We start from the raw sequence: 19,025 nt of genomic DNA on the forward strand, positions 1-19,025 counted from the left end.
AATGGAAACTGCGGCAAAAAAATGAGAGCGATAGAGCTGAGGGCTTTCCTGGCCTATGTTCTATGGCAGTGGTGTGTTATGGACACATCTGCCGTATCTCATAGACATGTGTGCTCATACCTAGCTATATATTACATCACAGATCTGCCTGCATGTCAAACTTGTCTTGCACGAAAGCCTCAATGACAAATAGCAGAACCAGGACTTCCTTTTTATCTTTTATTTTTATTTTTCGTGCTTCATAGCACTAGTGTGCAACATAGAAGGTGCTGCAAATCCCTGCCCTAACTGCCTCYCCTTGCTTGCACGTGCACAAACACAGTCCCATGGGCTCCAAGGGCGCCTGGATTCCCAAAGATGGTGCAGGACCCAGATAAAAAAGTGTGATAGGTTCAGCCACTGTGCTCATTCTGAGATCTGACTTGGTCTCAATGTCCCAGGAGCATCCCAAACATCCTCTCTAAAGGCACAGATGGTGGAAAGCAAAGAAACCTGGATAAATCTGTTTTTCTGAGCTGAGCTGTCTCACAAACAGCACACCACAGCTGTACTGACACTACTGAGGCAAAAATCAGAGGAATGCTGAGGTTCGTACTCTATGATTAGGCAGAAACCTTAATTTATGTTTGCCTGTATGCGAGCTGTGCCTGCTACTGAAAAGCCAGCCCAAGAACGTTGGTATGGGGAGCAAAAAAGAAGCAGATGCCATCAAAGCAATGTCCTGACTCGATTCATTAAAACCAGCATCTGCCACAAAGAAAGTTTCCTGTGAGACCACTAGTCAAACAGCATCCTCTTTCACATAGGCTTGATAGAAAGCGGAGATAAATCCTTACTTTGAAAGTGCCGTGAACCATGGGGTGGTGAGAGTGTGAGGCTCCACACAGAGGGGTAGCAGGAGGAGGAGGAGGGAACACGGCAGCTTCGCAACGTGAGGAAACCTGCGGGGTTGCATATTCCTCATTTTCCCAAGCGCTGTTCTGTGAGCCACTTGGGCCAAAGGGACAGGCCTTTCTCCATCTCCTTCTGTAACCTGATTCCTGAGATAAGGATGGAGAGCGCAGCTCAGTGCTCGCTAGCCACAGACACAGCACTTCCCGCCTTCATCCATGTGGGAGCTTCAGCATGGGGGGCAAGGTGCCTTTTTATTCTCACCAGAAAATAAAGTAGACTAAATAAAATAGAAAAAAAAAAAAGTAGAACTGCTCTTGAAGTTTCCTTGAGGCAATGATTGGTGATATCCCATATTCACAGTGGCTAATGTTGCTCTTGCAAAAGAGAAAATCCAAGCTAAAATAGTAACRCACGGCACAATTTTTAACAAAAATTATTTAATATGTAAGTAATTAAAATTAATCATCAAAACTACTGGCCTCTTCCTGGTCTGGCAGTGACCATGAATCCCAATTGTTTAAATAAATTGCAAGATTTTTCCTCTGTGAAGTAGTTAAAAGTTTCTCAGTTCAGAAACGCAAGAAAGGTACTGAGCTAAATGAATGTCTCTTTCTTCAGAAGGCATCAAAGAAGAATTTTTATAGTACATAGTAAAAGGAGGATTTATTTGTGTAGTGTAACATATTATTATATTCTATTAAATATACTTTCCAAACGTATATTTCCAATCTGTGCCTGTGCTTCTACAAGGCACCTATTTATATCAATTCATACACCTCCAGAATCCTAAAATGCTGCTATTCTTACTTCAAAGACTTTACTGAGCATGAGCTGGAGATTTTCATTAGGCATTTTACATCCCCTAGATTTTATTGCTTTTAAGTATCTTAAGAACACTGAACAAATCTCTCAGAGAGCTTTTATTTTTTGAAGCAAGCACCTGCAAGATAAACACAGAATTACTTTCCTAGGAGACAGGCTTATCATAATTTCAGCCACAGGGAATCTGTGTTTTATCTCACCTGACGCAGTACCACATTCTAGTCTTAATTCACACTTCATTTCTAACAGCATGTAAGGCACCTTGAATGACTACTGGAAATATTTTCTAACAGGCTGTACATTTTAGGGTGAAATCCTTTGACTAAAATCAATGTGTTCTGGCTTCTGTAAAGGTTTTACTCCTTGTTTCCAAGTACTATATACTTGGAAGCACTCCCRAGTGCTTCTGACTTCACAGCAGCTGTAGAAAGTAGAAGTTCCACTGCAAGTTGTCCAGTCATAAAACKAGCCAAAAAATCTCTGCCATTCTCATCCTCCCCTGTGACATTTGCCTTTCATGCCAGCCTATCCTACTGCTCTCACAAGTAGGTAAAATACTGCAGCTAGAGAGAAGCAATAGAGATGCAGTCCCAGCCTTGGGGTTGACAGGGCTGTGGTGATGACAACGGTCTTCTGAGTCTTCTGCTGCATGCTGAGAGTGACTCACAGCAAGAGGCTAGCACTGGCCCAGGTGTTAGCCAAAGGCCAATGCCCAGCATGGGCAAAAATCTCTCTCTTATTTGCTGCATTGAAAAAGTACATTCAAGCAGTCTTGAATTTCATCCACATATGGAGGAGGAGGAGATATTTCTAAAAGATAAGAGCACTTACATAGCATTTTTAACTTTCAATGTGATCTACAGACATTAGTCCTTGTGCCTCTGCAGTCTTATCACTCTTTTGTGGGTAAACGAATAATAAAGCAAAAATTCCATTCTTTGCTCTGGATCTGAGGAGATCATATAATTATAGAAACAGTATAGTTGGAAAAGACCTTCACAATCATCAAGTTCAGCCATAAGTCCTCCAACACCATGCCTGCTAAAATTATGTCCCTAAGTATCTCATCTACACGTCTGCTGAACTCTGCTAGGGATGRTGATTCCATTATTTCCTTGGGCAGCCTCTTCCGATGCTTGAGTACTCTTCCTGTGTAGAATTTTTTCCTATTATCTAACCTGAATCTCTCCTGGTGCAACTTCAGGTCATTTACTCTTGTTCTGTTGGCAGTTATTTTGGGGAGGAGATCAATCCCCACTTCACTACAACCTCCTTTCAGGTAGTTATGGGGAGCGAAAAGGTCTCCTCCGAGCCTCCTGTTCTCCAGACTAAATAACCCCAGCTCCCCCAACCGCTCCTCATAAGGTCTGTGCTCCAGCCCCTTTACCAGCTTCGTTGCCCTTCTTTAGACAGACTCCAGCACCTCTCTGGTCCTTCTTGTAGTGACAGGTCCAAAAATGAACACAGTTTTCAAGGTGCAGCCTCATCAGCACTGAGTATAGGAGGATGATYGCTTCCCTAGGCCTGTTTCCTAGATCAAGGCTACAGATGTCCACAGCTGCTCTAACTCCTGTCCTATACTGAGACCATGCCCTGATATACTTCTTGATGGGGAGGTTGAGAAGCTCTGCCATTAAATGACAGCAGAGTTGTCTTCATGCCAAAAACAGAGGCAGTAAAAATGTACCTGTGGCACTCGTTGTAACGGTCAGCTCTGATGTGTAAGGTGGATGAATTCAGTGAGTACAGGACCCTCCTAAACATCATGGCTCATTTTATGAACATACTTTACTACTTTTCAAGATAGTTTCTTATTTTATTTCTCCTCTATACTACTGATGCGCCAAGGTGCCAGTTTTTCAATGAAATTCTATATTTAATAATAATAATAATAATAATAATAATAATAATAATAATAATAATGCCAGAGCCTCTGGAAAGGAGAATGGAACTTAAAAAAATATATTTTTGTACCAGGAAAATACACATGGAATTTTTGTCTCATGATTAATTTGTGAAGTTGTGCTGGCAAATCAGGGAAGACCTTAGAAACTAATAGTGGAAAGCATCTGACACATTTGGGGAAATGAAGAGAAATTTTCCTTTGAGGGCTTTCATTTCCAGAAAAATAGGGGATATTTGTGGACTCAGAATATTTTATGTCTCTGTTCCGCACCACTAAAAATCAGCTCTCCTGCAAGGAGGAAAGAAAAGTTGGAGTTATTTGTTATTTGCATTTCTTCTTAGGCAAGTCATTACCCAATCCTGTTACAATCCTAAGAGTAGGAAATCTCCATCAGAAATTCAGTTATTACACCTCTTTGTCTGCTTTGAAATGTCTGCATTTTAAAAATAATCTATGGCAGCCCTTTTAAATGATGAATTTTAGTCACTATATCATTGCCATTATACCTTTGCATGCTTGCTTCACATTCCGGAGCACAGCAGAACTCTTCACACCTTTTTTCTGCCAGATGAGAAGAGATTTGGTTTCACCTACTCRTGAGTAATGTAACTCCATGTCTTCTAATCTAAGATTTCCTTGCAGTACGAGAAAGAAAGGAGTAGATTATACATTGTGCAGGGAATTATAAAAAAAAAAGAAAAAAGAAAATCTTTTTGCTTTTTTTCTGCTTTTTTTCTGTGATGATGTTATTAGGTCAGAAGAGTTTTGCAAGTAAAGATATTTTGTTTCTAAAATTACGGTTAAAAACATTTTTACTGATGTTACAGATGCATGTTGATAAATATTCACTGGAGACTGAATCTGTTACACATTTCAATTCAGTATGAAAAAAGGGAAGTTATAGCAAAATTTTGAGTTTGGCAACCACTTTTGAGTTTCACCTAGAGGATTTTCTGTTATAACTGAATCTAATGCAAAAATAGTCTTATGGTTTATTTATACTACTTAAAAGGTCTAGTGACTTTGTTAGCTTATATGTCAAAAATCTCAGATTCAGTTATTACTGATCTGCAAAGGAGGAAATTGAGAAGCAGGGATAGAACATATTTGGTCTAGGACTGTAAATGCATCTAATATTTTCCATCACAACTAAATGTAGCATAGGGTTTGGTCACTTGTCTCCTGTTACAGCAAAGGTATGTTCCTTTACATACCAATCACCAATGTATGATTTATYCCACCCTAAAATCAAGGTCTGTGTAGGGATCCTAGCTAAATGAGCCAGTTTTGTCAAAGCTGCATGGTGTATTACACCTCTTTCCCTGAAGAGGCTAGGTTTTGAATGTTTGAAATCTATCAGCACCACTAAGCCTTTGCTCTACAGTAGACTTAATTCTGGCACATAAATTCACAGTATGGGTTCCACTGCATGTAGTATGCTTTAGTCTACACTTAGAGAGCAGTTAATAAGRTCAATGAGATCCTGAGCTGTACCCATGGCAGGAAAAGTAGAGAACTCTAGATTTTTTTATCTCAGAATGGTTACTAATACATATATCTGGCTAGACATTTTTCTCCACTTGGTTTCTAATAGGACCTTGGAACTTTTATTCCAAGTCTGACTGAAGGACTAATTTCTAGGCAGAAATCCAATATGATAAAAACTGGACTTTATCTACAGAATGGCTTCATTGGTGGACTAGAGCAAAACTTTTTAATTTGTGTAATCACAATTAAGTCTTAAAATGACTGAGGCCTGTGTAGCCTAACAGTTATATGGCTGAAATCCTGGTATTGGATGAGTTTCTCTCCTCATGTATTTGGCTCAGTGAATAGTGATTGCTCCATAAGCTAACAGAATTTGCTTGTGACATGTTGCATGGCTCAATATGTGTTGGTAGCACATAGMAGAACAATGTCCACAACTTTTTGCTTACATCTAGAAAATGACAGTTTTAAGAATGCTCTTTGACTTTCATTGAGTTCTTTAATGTACTTAACAGAACTGTTATAATTATTTTTGTGAAGGTAACCTAAGCCTGTCATACCACATGGACATGATACAGTACAAAATTACTTTATCTCCCTCATAATTATTTATTTATGCCTTTTGTTTGTTGTTAATTGTATTTTTTGTTTTGTTTTGTTTAATAAAAAACTTATGCTTTATTTTCCATCCAATAATGGAGAAATGTAATGTCATTGGATTAAACTTGTAGTTTAAACATGCCATTCTAGCACAGGCAGAAATAGAAATGTTTTCCATATATGGCCCAAGCTCTAAGCTGGGGAGGAGGAAAACAAGCTGTATGGGAAGCAATATTTTTAAGGTTACAGCACCAAGCGAAGCAATGTTATACTCACAAGATTTTTTTTAGAGGAGTTAGTTAAGGATTCTGGAACTTCTATGCTGTTCCAAATTTTCTATCTTGCCTCTAGAAAATATCTATTTAATATACTTCATTAAATATTGCTAAACAAGCATTTATCCTGCTCTCCAGAGCTAAATTAGAAGTGGTTTCCACTGAGACATACTGCTTCACATTATATTTAGAGCAGAAGTTACTGAACAGTTGGTGGTCAGATCAGAGTCTTACGTATCGCTGTAGAGTCCTCCTTCACAAGAACTCTGAGGTATACTAGATGTCTTCAAGGTGATATTAATACCAGTGCTACTAGAAACCACAAGAAATTATTGTGGTTTGCAGTTTCACTCCAAGAACTAAACTCAGCCCAGATGTATATTTCAGGTCTGCACAGTTCTTGAGAAAAATTCTTCAAAAATTGAGTTGATTTAGGGTTTTATGACAAAAAAAAAAAAAAAAAAAAGGCAAGAAAATTTTTAAAAAGAGGAAAGACCTTTCAGATTTAGTCAAATGTCTGGTTTCGATATGAGATACACATCCTTACACAATATGTGTGTCAAAGATCTGGAAACTAATAACACGACTTTTATATGCAAAAGTAGTAATCTTTCCCTTTCTTAAACAGAAAATAGTATCTTTCATTAGAACATTTGGTGTAGTTAAGAAAAGACAGATGATTTTGAGGCATGCAAGCTTCTTCATGAAGTCAGAAACAGAGGCTGCAAATTTCAAAGCTTCTAATGAATATGTTAAATGGCTGGACTGCCAGAGCGAAAAAGCATAAATATTACTCCTACAAAAAGTCCTCCAAGGCAACACCATCAACACCCTGGATCCTACACACATTCCTCCCTGAAGGTGCACTTAACTCCATGCTTGACCTCCTAGAAACACCACTTTGCATCAGGATGAGCCCACACAAGGAATGTTCCAACAGGAGCACTGTTCTCATAAAACAGTTGTTCTAACCTTTCTATTGTGATTGTCAAGAAAAAGATAAACTGGTGAAACTCTAATAGATATTTACAGTCATGGGTTTTGTTGGTTATTTTGTTCAATATAATTCCTCCTTTTGATCTGTTATTGTTTCATGATCTCCCATTTTCCCTGGAGATAACCGTGTTATTTCCTTTTTTTTCTGCAATAGCCCATTCCCTGCTCCATAGGAACAAACTGCCKTTTCCCTAAATTACTCTGTCTAGTTAAGCATGAAATGATTGTTCACAATTCGTACTGGAAGTTTGTTCTACAATACAATCACCCTCATAGTTACAAATTTGGATATATTTCTTCTTTCAGTGGAGCATGTCATGCATCTCTGTGTTGACAGAATAGCTCTCTACTATCATATGAAGATGATTTTGTAAAATGATCAGTCCATCTTCCTCTTTCCTAAACAGAAAATTATAGTATTTATTGAATGTTTTATCCTATATCATTAACTCTTTCAAGTAATGATCATATATTATTTTCCTTTTCAATGTCCTTTGTCTTACTAGTTGTGTTGGTGCCGCCTTACCAATGTTTTCAGCTTCTCTATTTAGTATTTTCTGCTTCAGAGTCTGTAATTTCTTCGCATTGGTATTTGTTTTCAGGAGAGCAGTTATTCGCTATTTATTTTATTTATAATTGTTGTTCTCACTTCAGCAGTGATTCAGAATGGATGGTTTTGCAAAGTTGTTTTCTCTCTTGACTGTACAGTCTTGTTTGGCTTGCCCATCTTAGCAGCTGTTTTAAAGAATTCCCGGATTTCATTCACATTTTTCTGTCTGCAATCTTCCCTACAGCATTTTCACTCATAATGTTCCTCAGCTGGGTAAATTGAGACCTATAGTCTATGTAGGTATAATACAAGTGAAGACCTTTGTTTGCCAATGCTGCGTATAATAAAACCACAGCTGCTAGCATGGAGATGACCAGTGGCTTCCAGCCTTGCAAAGCATGGACGATGAGAAGAGAGCTTTGGCTCGTGCTCATGGGGCCAGGCTGAGCCAATTGCRCTCTCCAGACACAAGAGGCTTTCCAAAGGAAAATCCTCCTCAGAGGACTGGAACTACAAAACTTTACAAGTACACTTGTAAAACTCTTGTAAATAAAAGGCTTTATACTGTCCAAAATTAGTCAAAGAAAGGCTCAGAAAAAGGATAGTGAGTGAGAGATCTGAGGTTAAGCATTTGTGTTACTGTCCAGGAGGCAGTTCAGGATGGTCCTGGTAGATGTGGCTCTCTGCTGCGGATGAGCTCTGTTCTGAAACTGAAACTTCCTAATATGATGTATATCTATGTAGATATATATRCCTATACGTACAGAGATGGAGGCAGTAGGTTCACCTTGCTGACTACTGGCCACATCTGCAAAGACTTGCACCTCAAAGAGGTGGAAGGCTTCATACTCCAAGGGATGGATCCTTCCCTTTCCTGTGCCCTCTGTGGCATCACTTTGCATGGTCAGCTAGATGGGCTTTGTTTTTCAGACATGCTGGATGCTTCCAAAGTTGAGGCAAGTTAATTAAAAACCTCTTCGTTTTGCATATTATTTTTAAAAATAAGCCAAAAGAATTCAGCCCAGGCCCTGAACTTTATTGATGTGGAACAAAGGAAGGRGGTGACTTAAATTTGCTGTCAGAAATTCCCCTGCAGATAAAAAACAGAGGTACAAAGCTCATTATTTACAACTCCCTGGTGCCATTTTGAATAAATTATTTTCAGTCTCAGAGAGTGCTTTATTTTTTATTTAGCTCTAAATTCTAAATTTTTTCTTACAGAACTCAGACACAAAAATAGTTTGTTTTCTTGGAGTTCATTTTTCCATTAATAAACTGTTTAGTAGGAAGATGCTCAGTCCACCCCACAGGCACAGCATGTTTCACTTAAATGATCATTAACTAAGGGAACTAGGGACACTGTGAAACTCATTTGAAATCCAAGCAAAATGTAGTAGTGCCTGCAATGAGTTAGGGACTGAACTTGCTAGTCTATAGGTAGGACAAAGAACAGGAAATTTACTTTCTATCAGGGTGGAATAAGAGCCTGCAACATTGATATTCTGGGTTATCCTGCAGAGAGATTCCAAAAATGTTTTATGCAGAGAGCTATCACAATTCTGGCAAATCTAGGCATGAACAAACATAGACTCATTAGCACAGCATTACAAACCTCCAGGTCTGCGCAGGTCAAATGACTGGGTATGAATAATTCTGTCTAGCATTTTTATGTGATATGAGGGCACACACTCAAACTGTTCAAAATTTGCTTTGTGATATAGTAAAGTCTAAATACTTCAAACATTTTTAAGTTTCCTGAGGCTTGTCAGAGCCCTGTCCCGTTTTATTGAGTAGTATGTTTAACTTTATGAGTGTATCAGATGAATTCTAAAGTAAATAATATTTGAACAAGCTGAAGAACATAAGGTTGCAAAATAAAAAGCTTTTTGTATTACTCTGTTCAAATACCCCAGAATTAGAGTGCTTGGGAACCTCTTAGAACTAAGTATGCATTTTTAAATAGCATAAGTTTTTCASGCTGGAGTTACTGAATTCCAGCTTGACATTGAGCTCTTAAAGAGTTTAGAGAATCCAGACTCTTATCAACTTGCAGACAAGGGCACTAAATGTCATGTGGGCTTCCTTTTGGCTTGTAGCCACAAGCTGCACATAGTATTTAATGTAGTCTCTGGTGCTTAAAGTATTAGGAAAAGCTGAAAACAAAGTGCCTGCCATTWGTAAAATCAGTGCTGTCTTCTGACATTCTACAGTGTGCATTTCTGATTTGGTATTTTTAAATCTTTCTTAACAACAGAGAGTAGTGTTTTTTCTTTTTTCCTGTAAATTCTCCTCAAAATACAGAAACCAGGAAAATTTTCAATGAGTTTTCTGAATGCAGGTGTTCTCATTTTTAGAGTAGTATGTCCATAAGCTTGCTATAGTGATTAAATACTCTTATGTTTTTTATGTTTCACATTTTACCGGAGAATAATGTATGGACCATGTGCATTACACTAATGATTCTGGCATATCTTTTGTACAGAGCAAAATAATTTAATCATAGAGTTAAATTCACCCTAATTTTTTGCTTAAACACAGGAAGTTAGAAAAGGAAGATGATAAAGTCATTAAACCTGCTCATTATATTTTCTATTCATAACAATTTTTTGACATAATCCATAATATTATATAAAGGAAAGCATTACTCTGAAAAGCTATCTGTCAGAAGTAAATATTTATAGAAGGACTGCTGTTAAAAGCTTCAGGCAGATAACAGCCTATGCAAAAAGAAAGGAGACCAGGAAAGTTTCAGTAGTAGCACTAAAATGCATCAACATAAAAAAAGGGTCATAGATACTGACCAAACCATAAATCTCTAGAGAAAAAAAAAAGTTAATCTTAAAACCTCTCTGACCACTCCTCACAAACCTTTGAACTTCTAAAGGCTTTGTGAAAGTTATTCCAATTACTTCCTATAATACTTTTTACATATCTTACATAATATTACTTACAGTAATGGTCCAGTTGACTTCCAAGAATCTATATGATATTTCTGTCCCCTTGCAGACATGGTATTATCAAGAATGATCCATAATTTCTGCTCTGTATTTATGACCACTGACTAGCGTCTCTTCTATTCAAGCTAATTCCCAAAATCTAGCCCTACTCCAGCACAAGAATGACCACTGTTCTATAATAATCTGACAGAGCAGTGGAACAGGCTGCCCAGGGAGGTTGTGGAGTCTCCTACTCTGGAGGTCTTCAAAACCCRCCTGGATGCCACCCTGTGCCACATGCTGTAGGTGTGCCTGCTTGAGCAGGAAGGTTGGACTAGATGATCTSTAGAGGTCCCTTCCAACCTTAAATATTCTGTGAATCTGTGAATCTATCTAGAGCCTCATTTCCACTCATATTCATCTTTGTTCCTTCCACRTGGTTGTTTTCAAATCATAGGTATTCTTTGCCTATACTAAAATAATCCTCCTTTCTAACCAAATGGAGCACAGAGGAGGAAAAATAGCCAGTTTTATAGGAAAGTAGAAAAGGGGGTGCATATTGGGTACTGATATTGGTGAGAAACTTACCCACAGCTCAGCCTATAATGTCAATACCAATCTTTGGGAGGCTAGTCCACAAGGACAAGGTGTCATTTACAGCTAGCTATGAATGGTTGCAGAACACACTCAACCAATGTTGTTGAGACCAATGTGACCCATGATATAGGCAAATATCTGTAAGGAACCAGAGAGATCCATCAGGTTCCTCTTTTTGTCTGGAATTTAGATTCAGGAAATTGAATTATGTGAGCAAATTCTAATATTTATGAAGGTATGCTTTGGTTTTGCACAGAGGTGCTAATGCAACCAGCCTGACTCAACACAGTGCCATGATGCTACATGAAGTACTGACRTTGCAATGGTGTGGATGCTCCATGTCTCCTCAAGTCCCTGGTTCAATATTTAGGCACCAATAGCAACCAAAAGCCTCAGCTCGGAGGCTGACAAAGCCTCCCTTGGTGCTTTGTGGATCTCAAGGCATCTGAACTTCTCTAGATGTGAGAGAGCAAATTTTGGTATCCTAAAGGCCTACAGAACTAATGCAGTCCCCAAACACAGTCCTGAGATCATGGTCCACTGGGGAGGCCATCCTGGACTCTTTGTTCAGTGGCCTCTGGGACCCCATGGCCTTGTGCCAAATCCCTTTTCCCTGCTATCATTCCCCAGCAATGGACAACACTCCCGTTTGCCAGCTGAGGGCATCTAAATTGCACTACCTATTGAGTGTAAAATAAATTAGTTGAAAATATAGCAGGGGAATCRCAGGGGAAAGTAGTTTAAGGGGTAACTCATTCCATCCTAAAAGGCAGTTCTCCCAAGACTTTCGATACTAAAAATCTAGACACTGTAACACACTTTGAATCTTATGTTTTGAGCTAAATCATAGGGCGAGCACCTAGACATCAACTACGTCTTATGAAAGTAATTGCCTGCATTTGCAAAACAGGAAAAATTGTAGGAAAATTGTATGTTCTGAAACTGATTTTGTTGCAAATGTGTATTTCCTTTCCACATATGGGTTTCTTACTTTCTTTTATGCATTTTGACATTATGTACACAAAAGGGATTTAATTCAATTACTTCTCTCCATATTAAATTATTCTGACATTGTTTATTCCATTACTTCTTCTACAAATTTGAGGAGGGCTGAACACTGGTTTTAATTCTGTCTGTCAGTTTCTTATTCATTGCCATTGCAGTGTACATCATTTGAAGTGGGAAATATTAGCAAAAGCTGGAAATTGCTCAAGGACATACTACTGGATGCACCCAGACTGACAATCCAGAGAGAGAGGGGAAAAACAGCTATTCTATCCACAAAAACATCCTGGTTAAAAGAGGATCTGAACATAACAATAGAAGTGAAAAAATTAAATTTGAATATGAAAAGAAAGTTAATAATAACATGTAAGTTAAAAATTGAAAGTAGAGCCAACTGGTAAAACTGACAAAAGCTAAAGAAATGAATGAAATCAATAAAATTTCATTTGTCAGTAGCCTTCATAATATGGTATATAAAGAAAGTATCTCAAACCAAAGAAAGGGTTAGTGAATAATAATTTGCATTCTTATCTTTGCAACAAAGCAGAGGAATTGATTAACCTCATAGGACATACATGGGCCAGAAAGCTGATCTTCTTTCATAAAGGAGGACTAAAGCCAGAATCTACCAAAATTAAATGTTCTCAAATCAAAGGACTGACCAACCCCATAGGGTTCTAAGGGATGAGGAGCTGCTGAAATTAATACTTTGCCAGTAGACCCATTGGCATTTCCCTGGCTCTGATACATTCTTTCTTTTCCAAGCCTGAAAAAAGGAGGAAAGGATCTACCCAGCAACATAATGCTGTTACCCTGCTTTTCTATCCAAGCAAAATAATGGAATTCATTCTTTATGTAAAAAGTTATGAGAGAAATATAGAATTAGCACAAGTGTATACAGTTTCATGGAGTGTGGATCTTGTCAAACAGAACATTTCTATTTTGGAAAAGATGACATTTCTTGTTGATAAAGGAAACCAGGTTGCTTGATACAGTTTATTTGAATTTCTCCAAAGTGTTTTGTTCGGTACCACACTAAATTTTAACTCAAATATTTATACAGAAATACGTACGGCACACCCAAGATAAAAATCTGGCTCAGGGACCCATCTTTTATGTTCTCTGCTATGTTAGCATTTTAATSAATGTAATGCTGTGGACAGCAGGTCTAGTAAAATTCACAAGGAAGTGACTTCTAAGTAGAAACTGGGAAGGGGTCTGTGAAGAGCATGAGTAAGGCTACTACTAGAAGACCTCCCTGAGGCCTCCTTCCAGGAAAGATGCAGGTCTGAGGAACTGGGAGAGACCAGCACAGCTCTCGGGATCTCATTGTATTTGTTTTGTGATGAAGAAGCTGCAAGGGGGCTGGACCATGGTGCCTAGACACTCCTGCAAGCCAAAGATACCCAACAGTGGGGAGGGCATTTAATCCATGTCGCAGAAACCAGAGAAAGGGTTTCCTCACTCTGACTTCGACTTAAGAATCAGTGGTTGACTAAAACGAAAGGTAACTAAAACCTGGCCYGACTTACCAGCAGGGTGGCAATCTCATCAGCATCTGATGTCTTTGGAATGAGATTTGAGTTAGGGGACGTGGGTTAGAAACACATACAAAGCCAGTTGTTAGGAGAAAGAAGTCACTAGCCTGCATATGAATAAAACAACCAGGCTTGAGTGGTTATTCTGGGACATCCTTTCCTTGAATTGGTGTCCTGTTTTTTGAGTCCACAAATGCTCCCACAGACTGAGCTGTGAATATAAATACACGCACTAATGAGATACAAAATATTTTATAAAAGAACTGACAAAATTGTAACTCAGCATAAAGTATCAAGGTATTATATCAAAGTATTACATCAAGATATTATATATTTTTAATTGCAATTTTTTAAATTTATGTGTTAAAATATTCTAATCAAATAAAGATAATATTATTTAAGGACATATTTAGCAAACTAGGAAATGTATACAATTAGTTAACTTTAGAAGCCATGTATGGAAATGTTAAATTTTTTGTCAATGTTGTATTTAAATATAGCACATTAATAGAAGTCAAATTCATGTGCTCAAAACTGTATTTTTACAATCAGTCTTTTATGGTTACATCAAATAGAGATGATGGTACTAAAATATATACTAGAACCTTATAGAAAAACTTGGACTAGCCATGGAAATATTACACCCATTTTCACAGATGCATAGATAGCATTGCAACATACTGTTGCTGTTGCAAAATAGTACAAAATGGCATGTGAACATAGCTGAAGCAAATAACATCAAATAGAGAACAATACATAATGCAAACTTTTTTGCATACTTATATAAAATATAAGTATTTTATATTTGCATTGTAAAGAACAGCTATCCTACACACCAAGGCTTGCTTTTGCAAATAACAGGAGGATAAAAATAATTTCCTTTTTTTCCTGGGAGTGCTGCATTTACCTTTTTCATTTCTAATGCATCATACATGTTTTTCAAGGATGCATTAAGCCTGGACTTCTAATGCAAACATAGCATATGTATACACCACAGAAAAGCAAAAATTATCCTGTTACTCTTGTGTTTTGTGGGTCATCTCTAACCGTTAAGAGCAGATGGGCTGCAAGAAAGGTAAGTTGATGCAGACTTCAACCTCTTTGCAGAGTGATGCATGCAGATTAAACACACAGAGCATAAAGAGCACTTAACCTTACAGCCAGAACCAGAAATACTTTTAGCTAAAAAATTCACTAGTATACAAAGGAAGTAAACATTGGAATTTGAAGCATGTGAGTGTAAATGTATGCCATTTACCATGGAGAAAGCTGGAAAAACTCACTGAAACAATTCTTCTCAGTGCTGTTTATTGTGTCCTATCCAAGAATGATTAGTAGTTTTTCATATTTGTACAAGAAGTCAATTCCACCGGGCCACTGAGCAAATGTTTCTGGAATAAAACAATTGCCCTATGTAAATACCTTAGGAAAATAAAGTAAAACAGTGTTAGAGCTAAACAGTTCAACTTTTTATGCTTGTGGTCACAACTACGTACTCCAATGGCATCCCGCTATYATATGGTCTCTCCTGTGAAACTCAGGAGCTATAAATTCAGCAGCTTGAATCATAAATATTCACATTCTCCTGTCTGAACATCAAAGCCAAAACAACAACAACAAAGAAGTTTTTTAATTAGATATTTTAGGTAGTTTATGATCTTAACAGAATCACAGAATGGTTGAGGTTGGAAGGGACCTCTAGAGATCATCTAGTCCAACCCCCTGCTCCAGCAGGGACACCCAGAGCACGGGGCACAGGGCGGCATCCAGGCGGGTTTGAAAGATCTCCAGAGGAGACTCCACAATCTCCCTGGGCAGCCTGTGCCAGGGCTCTGTCACCCTCACAGTGGAGAAGCTCTTTCTCACATGGAGATGGAACTACCTGTTTACATATTTAATAGATTTTCACTCTTTTGCTTTAGATGTTATATATACATGCTTTGGGCCAGAAAAACTGCAATGAAGGTGAAACCAAACTCCTGCATCAGCTCTGCATAAATGACTAAAGATGCTGTCATCACTTTCTAACCTCATATGCACACATAAGCTAGGTAGGGCTGCAGAGACCATGCAGCGTGCCTATACTGGCTCTCCATGGGACATGGGTCAGGCTGGTCTTCCTTTTGGCCCCTGCCTACCGACTGAGCTGCCTGTGATTGTTCTGCACAAGCAACACCTGGTGGGAGAAAGACCTCCAGCACTGGGCCCTTTCCAGCACCACCACATAGCTGCTGTAGAAGGAAAATCAAGGGACAAGAGAGCAAGATGGGCTGCTGGACCGGCTGGCTGCAATGTTGAAGGACACTGATCCAAGACCAGAATCCACTAAAAGACTGAATTCCCAATCACTTTAATATGTCATCATTTTGCCAGCATTATTTGAGTTCTAAAAAATGTAGTCAGCCTTTCTTCTTTTTCTGTCTTTAACATACACCCTATAATAGGCTTATTCCTGCTACTTAGGTCACAGAAGATTTCTTTCAGTTCCCAAAGCTTCACAAAGAACCATTAAGAACTAAGTCAAGTATTAAAATCATATTTCTCAGTCAGAATTTGCAAATGTATAACATTTAATAACTTAACAACTCCTTATTTCCTCTTACTGAGTTTCTGTTTTCTTTAGTTGTGGGATTTAATTAACAAGAGCATGGTAAAATTGAAATGGCAACCATTTCTTATGCAGAATTAGCAAAACAGTCACCCTGAAGTGGCATTTAGATTGCTTTACATTCTCTCTGTGAAGCAGAAAACAAATGTCAACAGAGTGGTGGAAACCTCACAGAAAGCTTTATGTTTTAGATTCATCYCAGTATCTCTTGATTGTTTTCAGTGTTAGCTGGAAGTGGTTGGGGAAAAGCATAACAAGTTGAGAGATCACATCTGAGTGATTTTATGATCACTGATGATTTTATGTGTGCAAAGCTGTGCAGCTTGAATTGAGATTAGTACAAAAAATAACTGTTGCTGTAGTCTCAGTCTCACCTTATTTTCAAACAGCTTATTTAATTACTTTTTATGCTATGTTCTGCCAGGGTAAGTGACCTTAACTAACAATCAGAGGGTTTTTCTTAGTGTATAAATGTACTACTCCATTTAATTAATGTTTCGTAATACTATATTTGAAGTTACTGAATAGTTTATCCAGTCCCTGCTCACATATTTTTCTGCGAATAAGAAGGTGAGGGTGTGTGTATTTAGTCCAATCATCATACCGGGCAAAAGTTGAAGAGCAGTTTATCCATCAAATCAAAGTTCAAAGCCCAGTGGGTTAATGCAGACTTCATGTTTACAGAAACTATATGAGCCAGTCCTGAAAGGGACAAACATCAAGCTGCTTCATTGATGTTTGCTCTGTTTGATGTACGTTTTTAATCTAAATGGGAAAGCTTTGCCTTCCTCTGTGATGTGCAGTTGGTGCAACCTCATCCCTGGAGGGGCAGAGTGAGTAATTGCCATCCTATGCCCAGAAAATGTTTATTTTACAATAAAAATAAAACAAGTCTGATAGAAGAAAACCATTCCCCCAACGCCACTGCCAAGCTTTATACAGGCTGAAAGGATTCTCAGCAATTATCTTCTGCTCTCTGAACCAGACAGTGTGGCTTTTTCTCTCTTAATTCAGTTTAGCATTCAGCTTTGATTTCGGAAATCCTATCATCATCATGGCTTGTAAAGTGAGCACAAAAGTGAGCAAAGCCTGCTTTGAATTAGAGAATTACAGAGAAATGCTGCTAGTTAAGAACAATGTGAGCCTGTGAGCTTTTTATCTTTTGTAGCTAGATCCCCAGCAACAGCTCCAACATGTTCAGAGAGTGAAAACAAAGGTGATTTTAACCCTTGTGAGCCACCTCTCACACTGCAGGCCTGTGAGGCAGGTCTGAGAGCCAGAGCTCACGGCAGCTTGTCTCAGTTCTAGTCATCATCCCTTCCTTTTCCAGCATGGAAATACTCTCCACTGATCCTATCTGCTGCATTTCCTGCTGTTTTGCACCTCCAAGGTAGCACAAATCATGCAGACTAAGAGAGATAGTCTGGCTGGCTTTGTTTGGATTCATACAAGGACATTGGGGCATAACACAGAGACACTACAGCAGCTCCGTCCCCACTCATGGAAGCCAGGCCATCAATAAGACCCAACTGAGCCACCCAGCACTCATCTCTTTGTCTTCCTATAAGGAAATAGAGATACCAGATTAGCCTCTTTTGAAAGGAAGGTGAATTCTGAGTGGAAAGTGCAAGGCCTGAGTCATATATGAACCTCTCAAAATGTCTCAGTGACTCTTCTTTCCTCCACGTCTTGTGAGTAGCTGCTTTTCATTAGAGAATTAAAGAACAAAGCCTAATGAGAGAATTCTGGAAGTAGAAGAGATCTCATAAAGCTGGACATCTTTGAGATCAGTCTTGATGTCCTCGAGTCCCAAAAGACTCAGAGCTGGTCCATATGGATGCATAGCCAGAAAGGAGACCAGGTCCTAGGATTCTGAAATATTGTTGTTGAACAGCCTCTCATCAGAAAAATCACCTCGTAGTGCTTCCCAGTGTCAGTCCAGAATCCAAGAGTTCATGGACATGGACTGTACATGTGTCCAAAATATTAACACAACCAAAACCTGCACTTTTTATGATCAAGATATTGGCAATTGCAGTAAAAAACACTATCTAGAGAGATTTTCAATTCTCTTAGAGTTAAAATACGCGGAGTTAAATAAAACTCTAAAGTAAGACTTTCCTATTTCACAGTAAGTACCAAGTGAAATCTGGTAACAATATTCAAAAGGCTTTATATCTTAGGACTGCATTTCTATATTAGAAATTGTATTTAGGAATCTTTTAAGGGTACATACTGGAGTATCCCACAAAATTACTGTGCGTACAGATTTTTAGAAAGCAATTCATACTAGAAAAACCCTTTTCTTGTGACACAAACTAAGGGTTTACATAGAGGAGAACCACRAAGCATAAATACACTCAGATCTCTAGAAACTTATTGAGCATTTCAGTAAGTGTTTAAGATGGTGAATCTTTTCTCTGAGAGAATGAAATGGGAAAAAAAAATCAAATATTGAAATCAAAATTTGGAGGAAAACAGAATACGCTTTCATGAAATGAAAAGCTAGTTTGAATCCACTCAGTATCTCCTTTGAAGTTTCCCCATCTTGTGTAGACCAAAGAGTTGTCTATTCCCTGAYCCTTTCTAGCAAACCTTGTACCTTCTCGTGAACTCCAAGATCACCACAGTGTGAACTCTGAGGAACTCCCCATCTTCCAMATACCCAATGGTCTCAGTTCTTTTTTTCAGCTAAGCTGTTTCCTAGCTGCCAAGTCTTCCTTGTGCCACCTATTGTGTCCCCAGATAAAAGCTTTTACCTTCTGTTGCTGTATTCTCTCCATTCACTTTATCCAGGAAGCAATATTAAT

Source organism: Nothoprocta perdicaria, unplaced genomic scaffold, assembly GCF_003342845.1.
Source record: "Nothoprocta perdicaria isolate Ctin4 unplaced genomic scaffold, notPer1 scaffold_57, whole genome shotgun sequence".
Classification (NCBI taxonomy): Eukaryota; Metazoa; Chordata; class Aves; order Tinamiformes; family Tinamidae; genus Nothoprocta; species Nothoprocta perdicaria.